The following is a 20,745-nucleotide window of genomic DNA, read 5'->3' as shown; positions in this document are numbered from 1 at the left end:
ACAAGTGCGAAAAATAGGAAATTCGAAACGAATGGCGATAAATTAAAACACGACCGAAGGGAGTGTTTTAAATCGACACGAGTTGCGAATTACCTATTCGCACATGTATCGTACAACGTTTTACAGTACATATGGCCCTTTAAATGTTCGGCACAGTAACGTAATATGCAAATTTTCGCACTAGTGCGATAAAGTAGCACCATAATGTACTGTAAACATCATTATGATGTCAATGGTGAATTGGCTAAATTGGCTTGTATTAAAAAAATATCCTCTAGATCACTACACTTATAGCAGGGTTAATATAGTTTATTTCCTATTCAATACGTATTATTAAATGGTTTCCTTTTTTTCAGTTGGTATGTAAAATTGTGGTTAATTTCAATTTCAATTTATTTATTTTGCTAACATACACATATTTCGATTAATACCTATTAAGTAAGATATCGTGCCTTGACCTTGCCTCGCAAATTTTGCGATTACTAGACGAAGATATCGGATTATATCCATCGAACCCGATTATTTTCTCTTTTATATTAAATTTTACAGTATTAAAGGCAATTTTTAGGGGAGGGTGGGGTATCTACCATACTATAATATTCTTTATTGGTCGCCTATAATTTAAAGAGCTGGTAATGATGGTAAGAGACCGGATGGAATGACACTAATTCCGTGGAAGTTGGGACGGGTGCTGGTGTGGGACGCCACCTGTGTAGACACCCTAGCCCCGTCTCATCTCCACGGCACTTCTGTTAAGGCTGGCGCGGCGGCAGAGGCGGCCGAAAAATTAAAAAAAACTAAATATAGGGGTCTCGGCACCGAATATAATTTCGTACCATTTGGCGTCGAGACCCTTGGTTCGTGGGGTCCGAGCGCCTTTAACCTTTTTAAGGAATTTTCTAAAAGGATTAGAGAGGTCACTGGTGACCGCAGAGCTGGCAGCTTCCTCGCTCAAAGAATTAGTCTTGCGATACAGCGAGGAAATGCTGCTAGCATCTACGGCACCATGCCGCAGGGGGATAGTTTTATTTTATTTTAAGTCTAGTTTTATTTATTTTTAGATGTAGGTTTTAAGTTTTGTAGTTTAGTTTTTAGTATATTTACCAAATAATCATTAAAAAAAAAAAAGAGCTTAAACTAAACAATACATTGCATTGGAGTTAACACGGACAACAGACACTGGGTTAATTCTGGCAACTTCAATAATTAAAAATAATAAATGGAAAACATACAAAGGAATTGAGCACGTTTTTTTTGGGATTTTGAAGAAGTTTGAGTTTTCCCTTATGTGTTTTTAATTTACCCACTGTCCCCGAAGTGTTACATTTCTAATGGAAATTCAGTTAAAAATAACTTTTTTATTAATACTCATATATTTTCCTATTCCAGTTTTTCAATGTAAGTTGCAAATTGATTAGTTTATATTCCTCCTTAAATATCCTGATAGCCTGATACCAATTCACTAATTTACGCTAGGGCGGCACGTATTGCAACCCTATGAGGTACAGCACATTACGGCCCAAAGAATCTGGAATTTCCTGGATTCAACGGGCATCAGTAATGAACTTTAAAGGGCTGTCACAATAGACCAATGCCTGGTCGACGTGGCATTCAAAGGCCCACAAACTACAATAATAATAATAATAGCCTGATACCAATTCACTAATTTGCGGAAAAGCTAAAAGGAATGATTTTGACTATGGACAAGTCGATTGTTTCATTTAAATTGTATTATAGTGGGCATAGTGGCAGATGACATTTTCTAAGAAAGTAAAGAAAAACACTTATTAAACGATAATAAATTAAAACAAAATTCCAACTAACAATAAGCCACCGAAGTTTAATATATATTTTATGTATTAAGATAACAATATACTCGTACATTCTGAATAAAATTAAATTATGACTACTTATAAAATAAAACTACTAAAACTAAACCTACCTAGAAAAAATAAAGATACCTAAAACAGACCCTGGCCTCTTGGGTGCCCATCACTCAGGCAGCATTCCCGCGCTGTATCGCGACAGCAAGCCTGTATTAAGAAGTATTTTCTATGAATATTTGAACCAAGTTTTGTATTTTGACTCATATTTAATCATATTATAAAATTAATAATCTGCATTTGTGCATTAAAATTAGACAGGAAAATAATTAAGTGATATATTTATTCAGATATAAACTAAGTCAATTAAATTGTTTGCTTTGATTTCTAGACGGTACGGAAATATTGTAATCATTTTTATACTATTTTATATATTAAATATATTTCAAAAATGATATGACAATAATACGAGTCTTAATATTTGACTAACTATTTACTCATTTTCTTTTTTATTTATTATAGAAAGTTGTTACTAAGGTGGTGGTGAGTATACTAGTTTTATATTTTGCGATTGAAATATTAAAAAGAGAAAATTATAAATATTTAATTTGATTATTTTCTTTTGCATTCTGTACCCCTAGTGTAAATAAATTCGATTTCGAAACGTGACATACGCGTTTGCGTTTAGTTTCATTTTGTATGTGATTTAGAAAGAGCGCGCCAAGCGGGACGTTTTGGAAACTCAAAATCCTATACAAAATGAGACTTAACGCAAACGCGTTCGTCACGTTATGATGTCGATCAAATTTATACTAGGGGTATACAGTACCCCTAGTGTAAATAAATTCGATTTCGAAACGTGACGTACGCGTTTGCTTTAAGTCTCATTTTGTATGGGTTTTTGAACAGCGCGCCAAGCGGGACGTTTTGGAAAGTCAAAAATCTCATACAAAATGACACTTAACGCAAACGCGTACGTCACGTTTCGCTGTCGAAAATATTTACACTAGGGGTACTGTTATACAAAAAGTACACAGATTTTTGTCCAAAATAAATAGTTTTTATTTCCAAACAGTGTACCCACTAAAAACAATAGATAACTCAACGTAGCTGGATTAAGTATTCAGCAAACAAATTTCATATTAATAAAGAAATAAATGGTAGTGACCCTGCCTATGAAGTCGATAGTCCTGGGTTCGAATCCCGAGAAGGGCATTTATTTGTGTGATGAGCACAGATATTTGTTCCTGAGTCATGGATGTTTTCTATGTATTTAAGTATTTGTATATTATATATATCGTAGTCTGAGTACTGTGAAGGTTGGAAACTTCACAGTCTCGTGGTAGATAACTGGCAACTATTATTTGAATTCAGAACTATCTCCCTGCTGAAGGAATAAAGATCTGCAGGCGATTCATTCCGAAAGCGGCAGTCATTTATGGTAGTCGATATTTGTGTTATTACTGTTTGAAGAAAAAATATATTCATAGATTATCAGAAATCTGCCTCGAGCGTTTGCATTCCTCACCGCAGATAGACCCCTTTACAGTACCCACAACACAAGCCTTCTTGGCTGACCGTGGGACTTAAGTAATCAATTTGTGTAAGAATGTCCTTATTTTTTTTTTGTACTAATTTTGGTACATGAAAAATTCTCAATCCAGCGTTGTCATTAATATTCATTACAATTTATTCTCTAAAATTTCAGCATGACACAGTACCATCGGTATGTACTTACACTAAATTTTTAATCATAAAAGATTGACTCAAGGAAGCATATGACGGATGATCCGTGATCAGTGTGATCAAGTGTCGCAAGTCTCGACCTGGGCCGTTTTAACATGAGACATTCTTCGGTATAACCAAAGATATATAACTCCGTATAAAATAAATAAAGTCTAAAAAAAACGTGTCTCGAAAAAACAAGAAAAATTTTTGCTCGAATAGATGGCGATATACCTTTGACCTATACTCGAGTAAATGGCGACACCATTTGATATTTAACAAATATCAGTGAAAGAACATGGGTCAAAATAGCCTATGTCATTCTAAGTCTTAGTCCTGCGTCGATAGATGGTAGTGAATTTAGTTGACTACAAAATTTACTTTGACAATACGCCTCTATATTGAATTCTCTTTGGTTTAACTGACTCTAGTCTCATATAATAGGTGGCTATCAAAGAGGCCGAAAACCAAGCTCAGTACCTATTTAAGAACGGCGCTAGAAGGAGAAGGGTCTGGGTCCGGGCCGAGGCTTCCGACACTTTGTTTTCTATGACGAATGATCACCGTGATCAGTAGTCGCGTGATAAATTCTATAGAAAATTTAAGTTTCGGACGCCTCCTCCTTCCACGTCTTTTTAGTCATCCTTTATTAACTATTTCTCCGAGTTGCAGATTTGCAAGAAATAAATGTTCCCAAAAATCTGAAAAAATATTTTATTTGAATTTTTTATCCACTTTCCGGCCTTTCTTCCTCAATAGAAGACTTCAATTTCATATTTTTTTTCGCATTTTCAGGGTCCTCAAACAGTAATCAATGGACCGCAGGTACGAACCTCCCTATTCATAAATTGTTTATTGTTTATTTATTTATTACAAAATATACTAAGCATTACAGTCAACAAAAACCAAGTCGCTTATATACTAACCCACATAATATACATATACATTTAGATAGACATAACCACAAAAAATAATACAACTGTCATAAAAAATAAAAAGTTAAATTAAATCAAGTAAAATGTCACAATACATTAAAAATGCATGTATTCGTTATAAATCATTTTTAAATTAAAATAATTCCTTACAAGCACTACACACAACTATTATTTAAATAAATTAAAAAATAATGCGCTACAAGCCTCAATTAAATAATAATCGTAAACTAAAATAGAGTAAAATAACCGGCCAAGAGCATGTCGGGCCACGCTCAGTGTAGGGTTCCGTAGTTACTCTTCCGTCACAATAAGCTAAACTGGAGCTTAAAGTATAGTAAATTGTTAACCAAGGGATGAAACGGTACCTTTCACCCGAGTTAAACAAATAGGCAAATTTGCATAATCAGTACCTAATTAAATTAAGTCTTTTTACTATGAAGGGGAAACTTTTTGCGATAACTCAAAAACAGGTAAACTGATCATATCCGCTATAGTTTTCATTTAATGTCTTTCTTAAGCTCTACTTCCAAGATTTTTTTCATATTTTTTTAACCTATGGTTCAAAAGTTAGAGGGGGGGGGACACATTTTTTTTTCTTTCGGAGCAATTATCTCCGAATATATTCACTTTATCAAGAAATGTTTGTTGAAGACCCCTATTAGTTTTGAAAGAGCTTTCCAACGATGTCCCACACTGTAGGGTTGAAGCAAAAAAAAATGTTCACCCCCACTTTACGTGTAGGGGAGGTACCCTAAAAAAAATTAATTTTTAGATTTTATTGTACGACTTTGTCGGCTTCATTGATTTATATATCCATGCCAAATTTCAGCTTTCTAGCACTAACGACCACGGAGCAAAGCCTCGGACAGACAGACAGACAGACGGACATGGCCAAACTATAAGGGTTCCGTTTTATGCCATTTGGCTACGGAACCCTAAAAAAGAAGCACTCCAGTGGCGGGGCCTAATTCGAACCAGCGTCTTCGGCTAATGGCATGGACCTCTAAACCACTGCGTCAAGAAGAGATAAGAGGATTACGAATTTAGGCGATAAAAAGTGACAACTATGATTAATTTCTAGTTTTAATTATTTCAAATATTCATAATTGTTAGTAACATCATCTTTTTACGTTAACTCCGCTTTTTGCCGCAGCTCATGGGAGCCTGGGGTCTCCTTGGCAACTAATCCCAAGATTGGTGTAAGCACTAGTTTTGTGAAAACGACTGCCTTCTGGCCTTCCAACCAAGAGGGTAAACTGAGCATTATTGGGATTAGTCCCGTTTCCTTGCGATGTTTTCCTTCAACAAAAAGCGACTGGCAATTATACCAAATATCAAGTCGTTGTGTCGATGTGGTCGTCGTGTTTGTTATACAAATTTAATACAGTTTTTTTATTGCAGTTCAATAACGTGAGTACCACTTTTGTTTGGATTTTATTTTTTATGACACTTTTATCTCTAGACCTACGTTAGAAAAAATTGATATATTAAATATGTGATAATAAAATATTTACGAACTAATCTGAGTTTTATTGCTTTTAAATATTATCTTAAGTGTAGTCAACCAACTTTGTCTTTCTAGAGGAGAAAATGCAGTTTTTCGTACTGATTTCATGGAATAAAGAGAGCTGTTATAAATCTTATGATAAAATATTTTATAACAATAAATTGAGGAACACTTTTATTTTCAGGATCACATTGGACAGCAAAGTAATACTTATAATTATAAAAAACTCAGAGCGGTTAGTATTTTTTTTTCTAGCGCTTAGAATTATGTACTATAAGTAGGTAAGCTTAGTTGTATCGTAAGCGAATCTCAAGATCTACATTAAAACACGGACAAAAGAAAAAAAAGTATGTTTCTAATGGTGGTTTTCTAGATAAAGGTGTTAAATGCGCGTTTCAATTTTTTAAGAAAAATATTAAAATTATTTTTTAATTTAATTGTATTTAAAACAATTTTATGTTATTTTCAGGAAAAAAAGAAGGTACCGTATTATTGACATAGAATTGTTAGAAAACAGCTCGCTTTATGAGATTTTTTTATTTAGTTTGCCAAAACCGTAGTGGCTCCTGATCCTTTAGAACAGTTATATTTATTTTGTTTAACCAAGTACAATGAAAATATTTAATATAATTAGTCAAGCAACAAATAATCTAACATCAATTTGTTCTAGACGACCATTTTAATAATTAACATTTGATTTTATTATTTTAGCTGGTACGTATTTTGATAAGCATGTAAAGAAATCGTTGCGAACGAAACAAATATAAATTAAAGCGGCTCTGCGGAGTTCTAGAGAATGCTTGAAATACGATTTAAATGTTTAAATTCCACAAAAACTAAACAAACAGTCTATTATTAAATGTTTACTTGACCATATCGTCGGGTGACTACCGAAACTAAAAAATAATTAAACAAAAATCAACCTTATTTAGGTAATTGTACGGTTCACTATAGCTATGAACTTGTGGTGGTAGTGGTCAAGGTCATTAGTGAGTTTTGGTGGTCACCTGACGATATAGGACTAACATTCGGTATACGATGAAAAAAAAAAAAACAATCTGGCGGTAATTTGACATGTTTTCTTCCTCTTACCATAAAGTTTACCTTACCATAATAAGCCGTATAGTAGTAATAAGATTTATTAAGTTCTTCGCTACTATTGATGGTACACAATAGAAAAAAAATACACAACTGTCCTAATATTATTTATCATTAAATGTGACATTAAATATATATATTTTTTAAAAGAATAATAACGTCTTAACATCTAAAGTTTGACTTATTATATAATAAATTACAAATAAATAAAAACTAACTTAAAACTAACAAAAAATGTCCCCCAAATCTGTTCCCTGCAATAATAAATGTAGTAATAATTAAGTTGATTTTTGTTTAATTTGGCGATTGGTCTGGCCTATGATGCTGATAGTCCCGGGTTCGAATCCCGGTAAAGGCACTTATTTGTGTGTTTTTGTTCCTGAGTCATGGGTGTTTTCTATATATATATAACCCCTCAGCTGTGGGAAAGCCCGACAGGCTCGATCAACTTTGATATATATGTAACCACTCACTTGCTTCATATTTTTTAGTGACCTCTATTATTATAATAAAATAAGGGTGACAGCTGTCGGGGTCTCTCACAGCTGAGGGGATAAGTATGTATTTATGTATATACGGGGTTCATATTGGGTTGCATAAAAGTTTAAATCATATCTTTGATACACATAACAACTTGTGTCATAATCATCATTACACATACAAATGAAAAGTCATATTATATTGTGTCATACATTTTTAGCCATAATATTTGATGACTTACATAGCAGTTCTCATATATTTTTTGTGCATACCTAACGAACCTAACTTAAAATTTTATGCGAATTAAATTTATGAATATAAAAATTATGACATAACTCATTTATGACAAACCCAGTTATGCTCAGGAATAATTCTGACTAAAGATTTTTATGACTTACAATTTTATGCATAAAGTGTTAAGTATGACAATATATCGTCGCCTAGTACCCATAGCACAAGCTTTGCTTAGTTTGCAGCTAAGTCTATTTGTGTAAAATTGTCCCCAAATATTTATTTTTTTGCAATTAGTGAGCGTTGGTTGTATACTGTCGCATGTGAAAGAATCACGCGTTGAATACGAGTATTATAAGTAAATGCATATTTATGTATCTTTAATTGTCTGCATGCTTGTCCCCTTGTACATGAAGGTATCGGCACAGCTAAGATATAATAAAACATTTTATAATGTTTATGTATATTGTAGCTTACGTTATCTGAATAAAATAAAATAAAAATGAAAAGAAATATAATACCTTTTTTTAATCTAATATTTGGTATTAATTATAGGGTCTTCTCATCGGGGTACGTTGTTTTCCTGTAATATTATCATAAATAATAATTTTTATAAGTAGTAAAATTATATTACTATTTGAGTTACATATGCCTACGCAGTTGCTAGCGTAATTGTTAAATGCCAACTCATGGTTTACCTCACTCGTTCCTCGCTCAGCGCATTGGAATTGTCAAATGCCAACACATGGTTTACCTCACTCGTTCCTCGCTCAGCGCATTGGAATTGTCAAATGCCAACTCATGGTTTACCTCACTCGTTCCTCGCTCAGCGCATTGGAATTGTCAAATGCCAACACATGGTTTACCTCACTCGTTCCTCGCTCAGCGCATTGGAATTGTCAAATGCCAACTCATGGTTTACCTCACTCGTTCCTCGCTCAGCGCATTGGAATTCCTCACTCGTTCTTCGCTCAGCGCATTGGAATTGTCAAATGCCAACTAATGGTTTACCTCACTCGTTCCTCGCTCAGCGCATTGGAATCGTCAAATGCCAACTCATGATTTACCTCACTCGTTCCTCGTTCAGCGCATTGGAATTGTTAAATGCCAACTCATGGTTTACCTCACTTGTTCCTCGCTCAGCGCATTAGAATTGTCAAATGCTAACTCATGGTTTACCTCACTCGTTCCTCGCTCAGCGCATTGGAATTGTCAAATGCCAACTCATGGTTTACCTCACTCGTTCCTTGCTCAGCGCATTGGAATTGTCAAATGCCAACTCATGGTTTACCTCACTCGAAGCTCGCTCAGCGCATTGGAATTGCCATCCAGCGACGCGGTTAGTCTTATGGGCACATTACCAAATGACAGCGGCATAGGAGATATCTGTACATATAATTTAGATATATAATTGATGATATAATTTAGACCCCATAGGTTAAGATAGATTTAGTTCAGTTTTAGTTTTAATCGTATTATAATTGTTATAATTTTACAATAAATAAATATTAACTTAAGTTTTAAGCGTGTTTTGAATAAAGTCTCTTCTATTTTATTTTATTATTATTAAAGTCGGCTAAAACATTTTTTTGTGAAATAGATTTGAATTCCTTTGTTATTGCAGATTGAAACGGTAATTAAACAGTTTCATTACGCCATTGTTATTCTAAGTTCTATCTAAACTATTTTTCTTATCACAGGACTTTTTTCTTGACTATTTGAGCTCTGATAGGAGTTAGAAGAGTGTTATTTGGTTTAAATTTCAATGACTAACCAATTCAAAATTTAAAACCTAGATTTTGACATTAAAAGCGCGATGAGGAGCGCTGGTGGCCTAACGGTAAGAGCGTGTGACTTGCAATCCGGAGGCCGCGGGTTCTAATCCCGTCTCATACTAATGAGGTTTTCGGAACTAAAGCATGTGCCAGACGGCAGACAACCACAGTTTCTGCAAAATGACCTTGGTAGAAAACAGCGGTTTTAAGCCACGTAGCAAGTGGTTGAAACCAAATTCAGCATGACCTTTAAACGCCCTTGGAAGACAGCCGTACTCTGCCAACCATGCGGAGTGTTAGGGTCGGCAACGCGCATGAAACTCCTCTGGAGTTGCAGGCGTACATAGGCTACGGAGACTGCTTACCATCAGGCGGGCCGTATGCTTGTTTGCCACCGACGTAGTATAAATATATATTTATATGTATATAACTTTTTTTTTTTTTTTCAGTCTGATGAACGCGACAACCGCCAGATTAACATCGTAATTAAATTAATTTTAAAAATATTTTCATATAACAATTACACAATATAAGTTGAAATGCGTTCAACTAGTTTTATTTTAAATGCTTTTTCCATCTAACTAGTTTTAACCAAAGTATTTGGAAAATAAATACTAAAATGTTTGTTCCTTTAGCAGTAAATATTATATAATTATTACCTATTTAGAACTAACGGCAATGAAAATCTATTTCATTTAAAACAATCGAGCATTTCAAAGTGTTTTATTTTACGCTTTCGTTTTACGGTCGCCATCACATATATCGGAGCGGCCAAGGTGCTCACAAATATCTGAACACGCCTCCATTGTCAAGGCGTTAGAGTGCGTGTTCAGATATTTTTGAGCACCTCGCCCGCTCCGATATATCTGATGGTGACTGCATAATAATTTTTTTGATTTTCAGAATAATTATTACGGGCCGGATGGGGGACGGGTAAAATATTATTTTTCTCAATCATGCTCGAAATATTTCATTAGAAAGACATTTCATTAAAATTTAGAAAAGAAAAACGCAGCGAACAATATTGCGTATAATATATTCCGCCATTTATTATTTCATAAAAAATATCCGTTGGAATCATTACGTTCTGAGCAGAATAAGGTAGCCGAGAATCCTATCCGAGAGTTGTTTCCTACTTGTTGAATTGAATCATATACACCGTGTTTTTATTGAATTGCGTTAACTCCGGGGTTTCGGTAAGTACGTTTAAGGAAACTAAATGGCATAGTTAATTTTCAAAAAAAAAAATTTTTTTTGTTTTTTTTTTACTATTTTTATTTTTATAAAAAGTAACTAAATGTTGCATATAGCGTTGTTGTAACACGGGCATTACATTTAACTCAACCAAACAATTGAAAACTGTGACATATCAATGTCAATGTCCCGTACCAGAAAATTAATTTGGATCTTTAAAAACCTGAGACACATAGCCTCCAAAAACTTACTGAAACAGATGTATTTAACCCTAGCCCAATCTATTCTTACTTATTGCATACCAGTTTGGGGAGGTGCCACAAAAATGAAATTTCTAGAACTTGAACGAGCCCAAAGATTTCTATTAAAAGTAATTCACTTCAAGCCTTTTAGATACCCTACCACAGATCTGTATAAGCTATCCGACGTTTTATCTGTTAGAAAACTATATATTCTATTTACCACCCTAAGACTGCACAAATCTATGCACTTTAATTCCATTGTACAAAATAGAAGAAGAAAAGATAATATTATACCAACTACGTCTATTAACACTACCTTTGCGAGTAGACAATTCTCCACCAGGTCTGCAAAATTGTATAACTTCATCAATAGACAAATAAATATTTACCACTTACCTTATAATAAATGCAAAAAATGTATAATGGACTGGATAAAAAAGATGACTTACCAAAATATCGAAAACGTACTACTAAACATTGCTGAATTTGAATAAACTTACATACATTATATACACTCAATAATACGAAAAAGAAAGGACATATATCAAACACAGGTACACCAAACTCATGGTTTAATATTATTTCAAGATATAATATTTTTGTAATAATTTATTGTTTCATTGGATTTTATTACTTACAATTAAGATTTTTGTTGATCTAAGAAAAGAGCAGTACCTCTTAACACAGGTAAAGATTTACTTAAAAAGAGGTACTATACACTATATGATAACTGTAAATTACTCTTGATTGAATAAATAATTTTTAATTTTTTTTTTTTTTTAATTTTAATCATTTCTAACATCGATCGTCCGAGATAGTACGTACGTTTAGTAGCAAATGTATGAACTCGCACTAAACACTAACTAATAAGTAAACAGGTCCTAAAGCAAGTGTACACGCTCGTAAGGGCCTTATAATATAAAAATTTATGATTGATTATCTCCGAAATGGAGTTAGTTAGAATATCGGTATCTTTGAGAAAGTTACTTAATTTAAGCTCAGGAATGCACCCTCGAAATTAACGCAAATCAAAAAAAACACGGTGTATATGGCCTAATGCAAATTATTTGAGTTTCATAAAGTATATATTTATTTTTTCTAAATTTTAGGTCAATGGACAACAGGTACATTTAATACATTTTATAAAACGAAGTCCACCACGTCTGTCTCTATGTGATAAACTCAGAAACTACTGAACGGATTTTCATGCGGTTTTCAGCTATCAATAGAGTGATTCTTGAGGAAGGTTTGGGTTTTGTGTTAGGAATTATATGTAAACGAGGGTCTAATTCTCGGGGAGATAAAAATCCCTGACGTTTGTTAATATTTACATTTTTACAGTAAAATACATCTAAGGAGATCTTACAATTCAATTTGTTAATATTTGAATATGTTTGTATTAGAGCATCAATCGAGCTCGTGCATACATCTACACATGTATTAATCACATTAAATTAATTGGCTACACTTAACGATTACCTTATACATTCGTATATAATTTTAAGTTGTCTATAATTATTAACTTTTACAGAATAAAAAATACTTTTACACAATAAAAATCTATGATCTTTTTAACTACCCTGTATCTTTAGGTTTTAATAAAAGTAAATAAACAATTTGCTCATTTTCGGGTAGTATAACATTTATTGGTAAACCATTTATTCTTTTAAAATTATGGCGTCAGTCCAATGGGACTATTTCGCTAGTATCAAGGTATTTGGAGCGCTTAAATAAGACTAAAATTGTACGGTTAGTACACGACAGTGTACGGTGATTTTATCAGCTCTTGCAAAGCGATAGCTGGACTTTAAAAGTAGCACGTGGACTGAATAATAAGCTATTAATATTACACTTTAAACAATATTAATGAGCAAACAACAAAGAAATCAATCACGAGGCGTGACTATCAAGATGGCTCACGAACCGGAACCAACCAAATACAAAACCGCCTGGATCTGCCACTGAACAACCTGACTTTACATATACAAAACCGCCTGGATATGTCACTGAACGACCTGACTTTACAAATACAAAACCGCCTGGATCTGTCACTGAACGACCTGACTTTACAAATACAAAACCGCCTGGATCTGTCACTGAACGACCTGACTTTACAAATACAAAACCGCCTGGATCTGTCACTGAACGACCTGACTTTACATATACAAAACCGCCTGGATCTGTCACTGAACTACTTGACTTTACAAATACAAAACCGCCTGGATATGTCACTGAACGACCTGAGTTTACAAATACAAAACCGCCTGGATCTGTCACTGAACTACTTGACTTTACAAATACAAAACCGCCTGGATATGTCACTGAACGACCCGCTTTACAAATAAATATTTTAACCCACAATATTTGATCATGTAATGTTTTCATCTATATGGCTTCTTAAGCCAGTTGAGGGTAGATTTTTTTTACTTTTAGGGTAAAGGCACCTATTACCGTGGTAGTTAAGGAACTTTTCAAAAGAGATCCAAAAATTAAGGGTATCAATGCTGTCTAACAGCCAGGAATATTTTATTTTATGAACCAGGAGCATTTAATGAACTTTCCGTTTCACACGTTTTTGGATTCATTTTGGGTTATTATATGTATTAAAATATTTTTTGAAGCCAAAATGACCAAATCTTCTATTACCGTGGCAAGGGACAGGCTGTGATTCTATTATCGCGAATTGAGCTTTCATTACCGAGGGTACAATTGGCATGATTTTTCTGCACTCGTTAATAGAAATCAAACTCAAAATTCGAAACCTTATACCGAGGGTTAAAACAATAATAACGACGTGGGTTCTGTATATTATTTTTGTGTCATTAACTTTAATAATGACACAAAAATAAAAAATAAAACTATAGGAGTATGTTTAAAAATAAGAGATATATTCGAAGAGATTATAATTACACTTTGGCACAATCAAATACTATTAAATAGTTAACTTACCAAGTACCCACGAGTACCTGTATAACAAGTTATAAGTTGAATGTTTTACATGTAAAACAACAAAAATTACTATTAGTAAAGTTTTACTAAGGACGTATATGACAAATAGGCCTGCCTGTTATTAAATAAAGTAATTTTTAAATGCTATAAAGATTGATAAGAATTTGTCTTACTGACATAATTAGCTGCACAAAAAAACAAGTAAGTAACATTTACTCATAAGGCACAGCGTAAATTATAGTCGAAATTTTATAAGCTGGACGTTTACCACCTGAGTGAAAGTTTACCGCAGTGAAATGGTAAACGTCCACCTTATAAAATTTCGACTATACATAAAAACATGAAATTTTTTAATTCTAATATTTTTGATAAGGTAATTAAGTTAAATAAAGTCTCTCACATATTATGTGTTATAATTTACCCGTTTATAATTAACAAATCACAGTACTTTTCTTATTGCTGATTCTTATAGCTAAAAAAATCATGTCTGAGATTTTGGACTACTGTATAAATAAAATTATATAAAAAAAATCTAATCGGAAATGTCCGGCAGTTGGGTACCCTTCCTTGTCAGAGTAATAACTGAATCAGAAAACAGAAGAATTTAAATCTGATAATGATAACTGAAGTCTAAATTTTATCAACGAAATCTGTACTTGCGGTACCCTAAATGCGATATTTCAATACAATACCAAATAGTCACTCGGTAATAGATAACTCTTTAAGAGCCTATTACCGACCCATTCGATATTTCTCTGGGTCGGTAATAGATTTCTATACATTCTATTACCGAGGGTAATCTGATCATACCATCGGTAATAGGCTTAATTTGGAGTTTAATTAAACCTAATTCCGACCCATAAAAATAATAAAACACAGATGGTTTTTCAAATCAAATCAAACATGTATATTACAAGCTTCTTGTAAAGACAAAATCACATAACTGGCAAGTAAATTTTAGGTTTTAGCTCAAAATAAAAAAAAGTTGACAGATTAAGGGTTCCCATAGAAACAAGGAAATCGGTGCTGAAGTTTTTGTTAAAAATTAAGGGTTAGTTGAATACTTTCCATACCACGGAAATAGCTCTTTAATAGCGTGAATAGATCAAGATTAGAATAAATAAAAGAAATTATAAAATTGATAATTTGTACCAAAACTAAAGAGTAAATAACAAAACTACCACTTTTTCTATTACCGTGGCATACCACGGAATTACTTACCACAGAAGTAATTGGCGCCTATCACCGCTGTATTTTATTTTCAATTTTAAACGTATTTCCGGGTCAAAAACTAAGTTAAAAGTAATTCAAAATCGTGTAGAAAACAATACACAACCTCTTAAAAGGCATTGCACTAGTTTATTTGCTATAACTATTACGTAAAACACTAAGTAAGATTGGAGTTCACTTACCTGTGGTGTCACGCGTCTGTATGGAACAACCGGTTCTTGCGCCGCCGTCGCACAAACTGACGAATCGCGAGTTTTTTGTTACACTCACACAAATGCACACTAATGGGCACGATAGACCAATGAATGAGCTTGTTTTGTGTATGCTTTATTTCTTAGGGGATAGATCTGTTTGCTTGCAAAATGCGTATTTGTAAACACCGCGGTGTTAGACGTCGATTTTGATACCCGCGTTAATAGCCGCCGTTACCCTATTTAATTATCTAAAGATACAGAGATATATGTGAAGGATTAAAAATAATGCAGCAAGGGAACAGGGCTCAACGCATGTGCAATATTTATATTTGGTATATAATACATTATTATAAAGTATGTATTTTTTTATGAATTACAGTTTGATCACGTAAGTATAAATATCTGAGTTCTTTTGTTGCAATTGTTATAACTAATATGACATCATAGTCGCTGTACATATGCTAAATGATGAAATATTCCGTTTTGTATAATCATATTGAAACGCAATAGTACATTACGTTACAAGTGCGAAAAATAGGAAATTCGAAACGAGTGGCGATAAATTAAAACACGACCGAAGGGAGTGTTTTAAATCGACACGAGTTGCAAATTACCTATTCGCACATGTATCGTACAACGTTTTACAGTACATATGGCCCTTTAAATGTTTGACACAGTAACGTAATATGCTAATTTGCGCACTAGTGCGGTAAAGTAGCACCATACATACATACATTGTATTAAATAAATATTTGGGGACAGCCTTACACGTCGACCTAGCCCCAAACTAAGCAAAGCTTGTACTATGGGTACTAGGAGAGTGCAATGAACGATTACAGGAAATATCGCTCACTACCCGAAACTGGCTCGACGATCATAATTTGGAAATGAATCTTAAAAAAACTAAAATAATTCAATTTAAACCGGCGCAGAAAAAATCATTACAAATGACGTTACAAATTAATAATACAACTATCGAGGAAGTTACTGAATTTAATTTATTAGGAATAAAAATTGACTCCGGCTTAAACTGGAAGTCTCATATCCAAAATGTCAAAGCAAAATTATCCAGATTTGTTTACGCCCTCAGAATCCTCAAAGTAAATACCAACTTTGAAACTGCTTTGTCAGCATATTATGCGTACGCAAATTCCTGGCTAAGATATGCAATAATACTCTGGGGGGCTAGCACGGACGCATATCAGCTCTTTTTGATGCAAAAAAAATGTATACGGATCCTTACTAACACGCGGATACCAAGTAACTGCCGTGAACTTTTTGCGCAACATAAGGTACTTACATTACCATGCATGTACATCATGGAAGCGGCAATGTTCGTTAGGAACAATGCAAATTTATTCCCATTGCAAAAAGTCACCTCGAACCGGCGAAACAAAAATCAACTTCTCCTGCCAATTTCAAGACTTGCTATGTATAGAAATGGTCCGTACTATCGATGTGTCACCATAGTAAACAAACTACCCGAACAGTTAAAACAAGAACGCAACGATAAAGTGTTTAAAAATAAACTAAAGAATCTACTAACCGAAAAGTCGTACTACACAATTGACGAGTTTTTAAATGATAATAAGTTGTTAGAATGGAACCCGTAAGGCAATATGTTACCTATCAATAATATGACCTCTTTCATCTTTTGTTATTTTGTTATTTTATAATGTAAATAATTGTAGAAAATTGTGACACTAAATTGTTGATTGAGTTTCGGATTGGCATAAAGCATAACCATTAGTATTAACTTTGACATTGATGAATTAACCTAGGTAGATATGCGTTTGTATAATATTATAAATAACGTTGATAAGCGAATATGCACGAATTTATAAGTACTATAGTATATAAGTAGGTAATTAGGTACCTCATAAGTACTAACATTATGCGCCCTATCCGGGTGTCATGTACTGACTACATCCAACTAACATCTTCTGTAATGCACATGACTTTTAATGTTGAATAAATGAAATGAAATGAAATGAGACGATATACATACCTATATAGACAAATACATACTTATATACATATAAAAAACACCCATGACGCAGCGGCTTACGTGAGCGAATAATTCGCGAACGCGAAGCGGCGCGGCGCGGCGCGGGGAGAATCAATTCTTTGATACCTATGGAAGTGTCCTATGTGGGCGATCTCGTTGCGAACGCGAATGCCTTGGGCCGCCGCGGCGCGCCGCGCCACTTCGCGTTCGCGAGCTAGTCGCTCGCGTAAGCCACTGCGTGACTCGGGAACAAAAATCTGTGTTCATCACACAAATAGAGGATGACTTACGCTAGACCGGGCCGTGCCCGGGCCGAGGCGTCCGACACGTCATTTTCTATGACGGCTGATCGGTGATCACGTGGTGCTTTCCATAGAAAATGAAGCGCCGGAAAGTCAGGCCCGGCCCTGGCCCGGTCTAGCGTGAGTCATCCTTAAATACCCTTACCGGGATTCAAACCAGGGACCATCGGCTTCATATGCAGGGTTACTACCCACTAGGCCAGACCGGTCATCGCATTAATTTAGCTGATTAATTAAAATCGTTATAAATATTAATTTTGTCTTCAGTCGCAAATCGCACAACAAGAGAACATTTTCAATTACTACAACAATAAATTTAGATCGGTGAGTAATTTTTTTTTTTACTTGTTTGCAGAATATATATATTTAACTTAACCCTATATAGTTTATAATATTTCCGCTGTCTTGTTTCTGACCACTATGTGTCACTTTAGTGTCTTTTATGTCTTCTATATATTTTATTTTAGCTCGCAAATACACTGGCGGTATGTATACATATCCTTTCTTACATTTTAAGGAGTAACGGTCTCAAAAAAGACCATTTTTTTTAATACTACTTCGGTGGCAAACAAGCATACGACCCATCTGATGGTAAGCAGTCTCCGTAGCCTATGGACGCCGGCAACTTAAGAGGAGTTGCGCGATGCCGACCCTAACACTCCGCTCCCTCGTTGAGCTCTGGCAACCTTACTCACAACACTATGAGTAGGGTCTAGGGTTATTTGGCTGCGGTTTTCTGTAAGGTGGAGGTACTTCCCCAGTTGGGCTCTGCTCTAGATCTGGAATGACATCCGCTGTGCTGTGCCCTACCACACAAAGCGATATGACATTCACCACCCCCATACCCACACCTCTCTTTTGGGCGTAGTTTAAAGACATACCCGGGTCCAAAGACCATCCTGTCTAAATCTTTTAATTGAAATACTAATCAATGAAAAATTAAGTTTACATCCTGCTCTAAAAAAAACAAAATTCGTTACAAATAATACTAAGAAACATGTAGTTATATCAGACAGATATTGTAGTATTATCAGAGCTTAAAACAATCATTGACAATTGAATTTAAAAATCGGATGCAGCATAGATAAACATACACCAGCCTTACCACGAGTTTGACACTGAGTGATGTAAATCCGCTGGCGTGAGCGTAACTTACTTTCTATGCATGTAAAAGTACATGGACAGTGCAGCAGTGGTACGTCAGTATCAAACTCGTGGTAAGGCTACAGCTCGTAAAGGAACTTTATTCTTCAAAAACTGATGGAATTGTTGCATTTTTTTAGTTGTTTCCTAATGATAGCTATGATAAATATTTAATAGCGTTCATTTGTATTTGATTTGTAACGTTTTACATTTATTAAAACATTACAGGTGTGAAATAGTACTACATACTGTACTATGCTTATTGGAGATGCAACGGTTATCCGGTCATTATCCGGTATCCGGCCTAACCAGCCATATTTTTACTATCCATATCGGATACCGGATAGTTGCATAGTCCGGCCGAGGCGAAGTTGAGGACGACAAACGTGAGGCTTTTTTATTTACTGCCGATGGTTTGTTTACAATTCTAACGGCTCGACGAAGCCAAAAAGCGGCAGCTTTTCTTATTGCAGCGGGCTGAAAGTGGACGCTTACGGCCGTAGGGCAAAGTATATTTATTAACATTGTTTTCTTATCTCCGTTTTTTATCGTCTTCAGTTATCTGCGCCAGTGAAAAAACTAAGCATGCAGGTAACTAGTTAGGCTTATAGCCTTTACTGTTTAACGTATAATGAGTTCCGCAGAGTTTTAGAAAAATCATAGCGCCTTAATACGGTTGGCAAAAAAAAATTTTGGCCCTAACTTGGACTTTAACTTACTTTTACTTTTTTTTTTTACTTTTTTTTTTAGGACTTTTTTTTTGTATCAAAACTCTAAAGAAAAATAAATTGCCCTGTTTATCTTAAATCTTTATTTACAATAACAATATACATAATGGATATATACAGATGATTACTATAACTAGCTTATACCTAAAATAGGCCCTTGAGGCATTGTACCAAGGATGCCGGCGGCATTTCCTCGTTGTATCGCAATACTGATACGTTGTGCGAGGAAGCCGCCAGCTCTTCGGTCACCAGTTACGTAAACCAGACGTTTCGCGATTTCTCCAAAAAACTTGTGCGCGCTGGGACCCCATGGACCTAGAGTTTCAACGTCAAATGGTACAAAATGGTACTCTTTAGCCCTGTTAGTTAGTATGTTAGTTAGTTAGTGTGGGTAAAATTTTTGAAGCTAAATTTGATCAACTTCGCTATTTCCGATTGAGCTGAAATTTTGCATACATATGTAAATCGGATGACAATACAATATTATAATGATATGGAGCTGATCTGATGATGGAGACAGGAGGTGGCCATGGGAACTCTGTGAAACAACGCATACTAATTGTTTTTGGGGTTGTTAGAATTGTATTGATGAGTATTAATTGCCTGTGGAAAGAAAAGTACAGTCAGCCATAAAAGCATGTACCAAAAATTTTATTTTTGACAAAAATGTATTTATTGCACTAATTGATCACTAAAAATAACAATACAAAAACAATGATACATCCCCGATCCTGTGAACGCAGTTCTGTATCAAGGTGCCATTCGGATTCAGACAGCTACGTTACTGCGGAAGTATTGCAGCCCGACATGACTGTCGACAGCATTACTGTCAAAAACGATGTTAGGTAGGTACTGCCCGGATTTTATTGTAGTATTGCAGCGCGACCATTTTGCCAACTGCATTACTGCCGCAAATGTCACTGTTACTGCCCGGATTTTTTATATTTGCAGAAGTAATGGAGCGACACCTCAAAGGATGATTAAGAATTTTTCTAATAATTATGTATAAAACATATATGCAAGGTATTTTCGTACTATTTCAGGTTCCAAATAAGCAAAAGGACGAAGCTTTCAAGGTACGTTCAAGCTATAGGCAAAAAAAAAATATTAAAATGTTTTATTTAATTATAATATTTCAGCTGTATCATACCTAACTACTAGTAATATATTTTTGTTACAGA

The 20,745-nt window shown here is 34.5% G+C and overlaps 3 long non-coding RNA genes across 4 annotated transcripts; all 3 read left to right on the top strand.

Annotated features, from left to right (window-relative positions):
• The first annotated feature begins 2,331 nt into the window (after window positions 1-2,331).
• Window positions 2,332-4,373, top strand: LOC133530905 (uncharacterized). Of its 2 annotated transcripts, none has more exons than XR_009801390.1 (3): window positions 2,332-2,366; window positions 3,532-3,549; window positions 4,344-4,373. It is a non-coding gene; the product is annotated as an uncharacterized LOC133530905 (long non-coding RNA). The 2 variants fall into 2 exon arrangements; XR_009801391.1 differs by having other exon boundaries at window positions 2,345-2,363.
• A 5,340-nt stretch (window positions 4,374-9,713) lies between these two features.
• LOC133531178 (uncharacterized) lies at window positions 9,714-12,134 on the top strand. The gene is made up of 3 exons (XR_009801490.1): window positions 9,714-10,056; window positions 10,478-10,507; window positions 12,120-12,134. It is a non-coding gene; the product is annotated as an uncharacterized LOC133531178 (long non-coding RNA).
• Window positions 12,135-15,761: 3,627 nt separating this feature from the next.
• Window positions 15,762-20,645, top strand: LOC133531203 (uncharacterized). Its single transcript, XR_009801497.1, has 5 exons — window positions 15,762-15,771; window positions 17,961-18,017; window positions 18,161-18,178; window positions 19,395-19,427; window positions 20,608-20,645. It is a non-coding gene; the product is annotated as an uncharacterized LOC133531203 (long non-coding RNA).
• Window positions 20,646-20,745: the final 100 nt, after the last annotated feature.

Source organism: Cydia pomonella, chromosome 24, assembly GCF_033807575.1.
Source record: "Cydia pomonella isolate Wapato2018A chromosome 24, ilCydPomo1, whole genome shotgun sequence".
Taxonomy (NCBI): Eukaryota; Metazoa; Arthropoda; class Insecta; order Lepidoptera; family Tortricidae; genus Cydia; species Cydia pomonella.
Note: the sequence above shows the minus strand (reverse complement) of the source record. Positions and strands in the feature narration are given on the sequence as shown.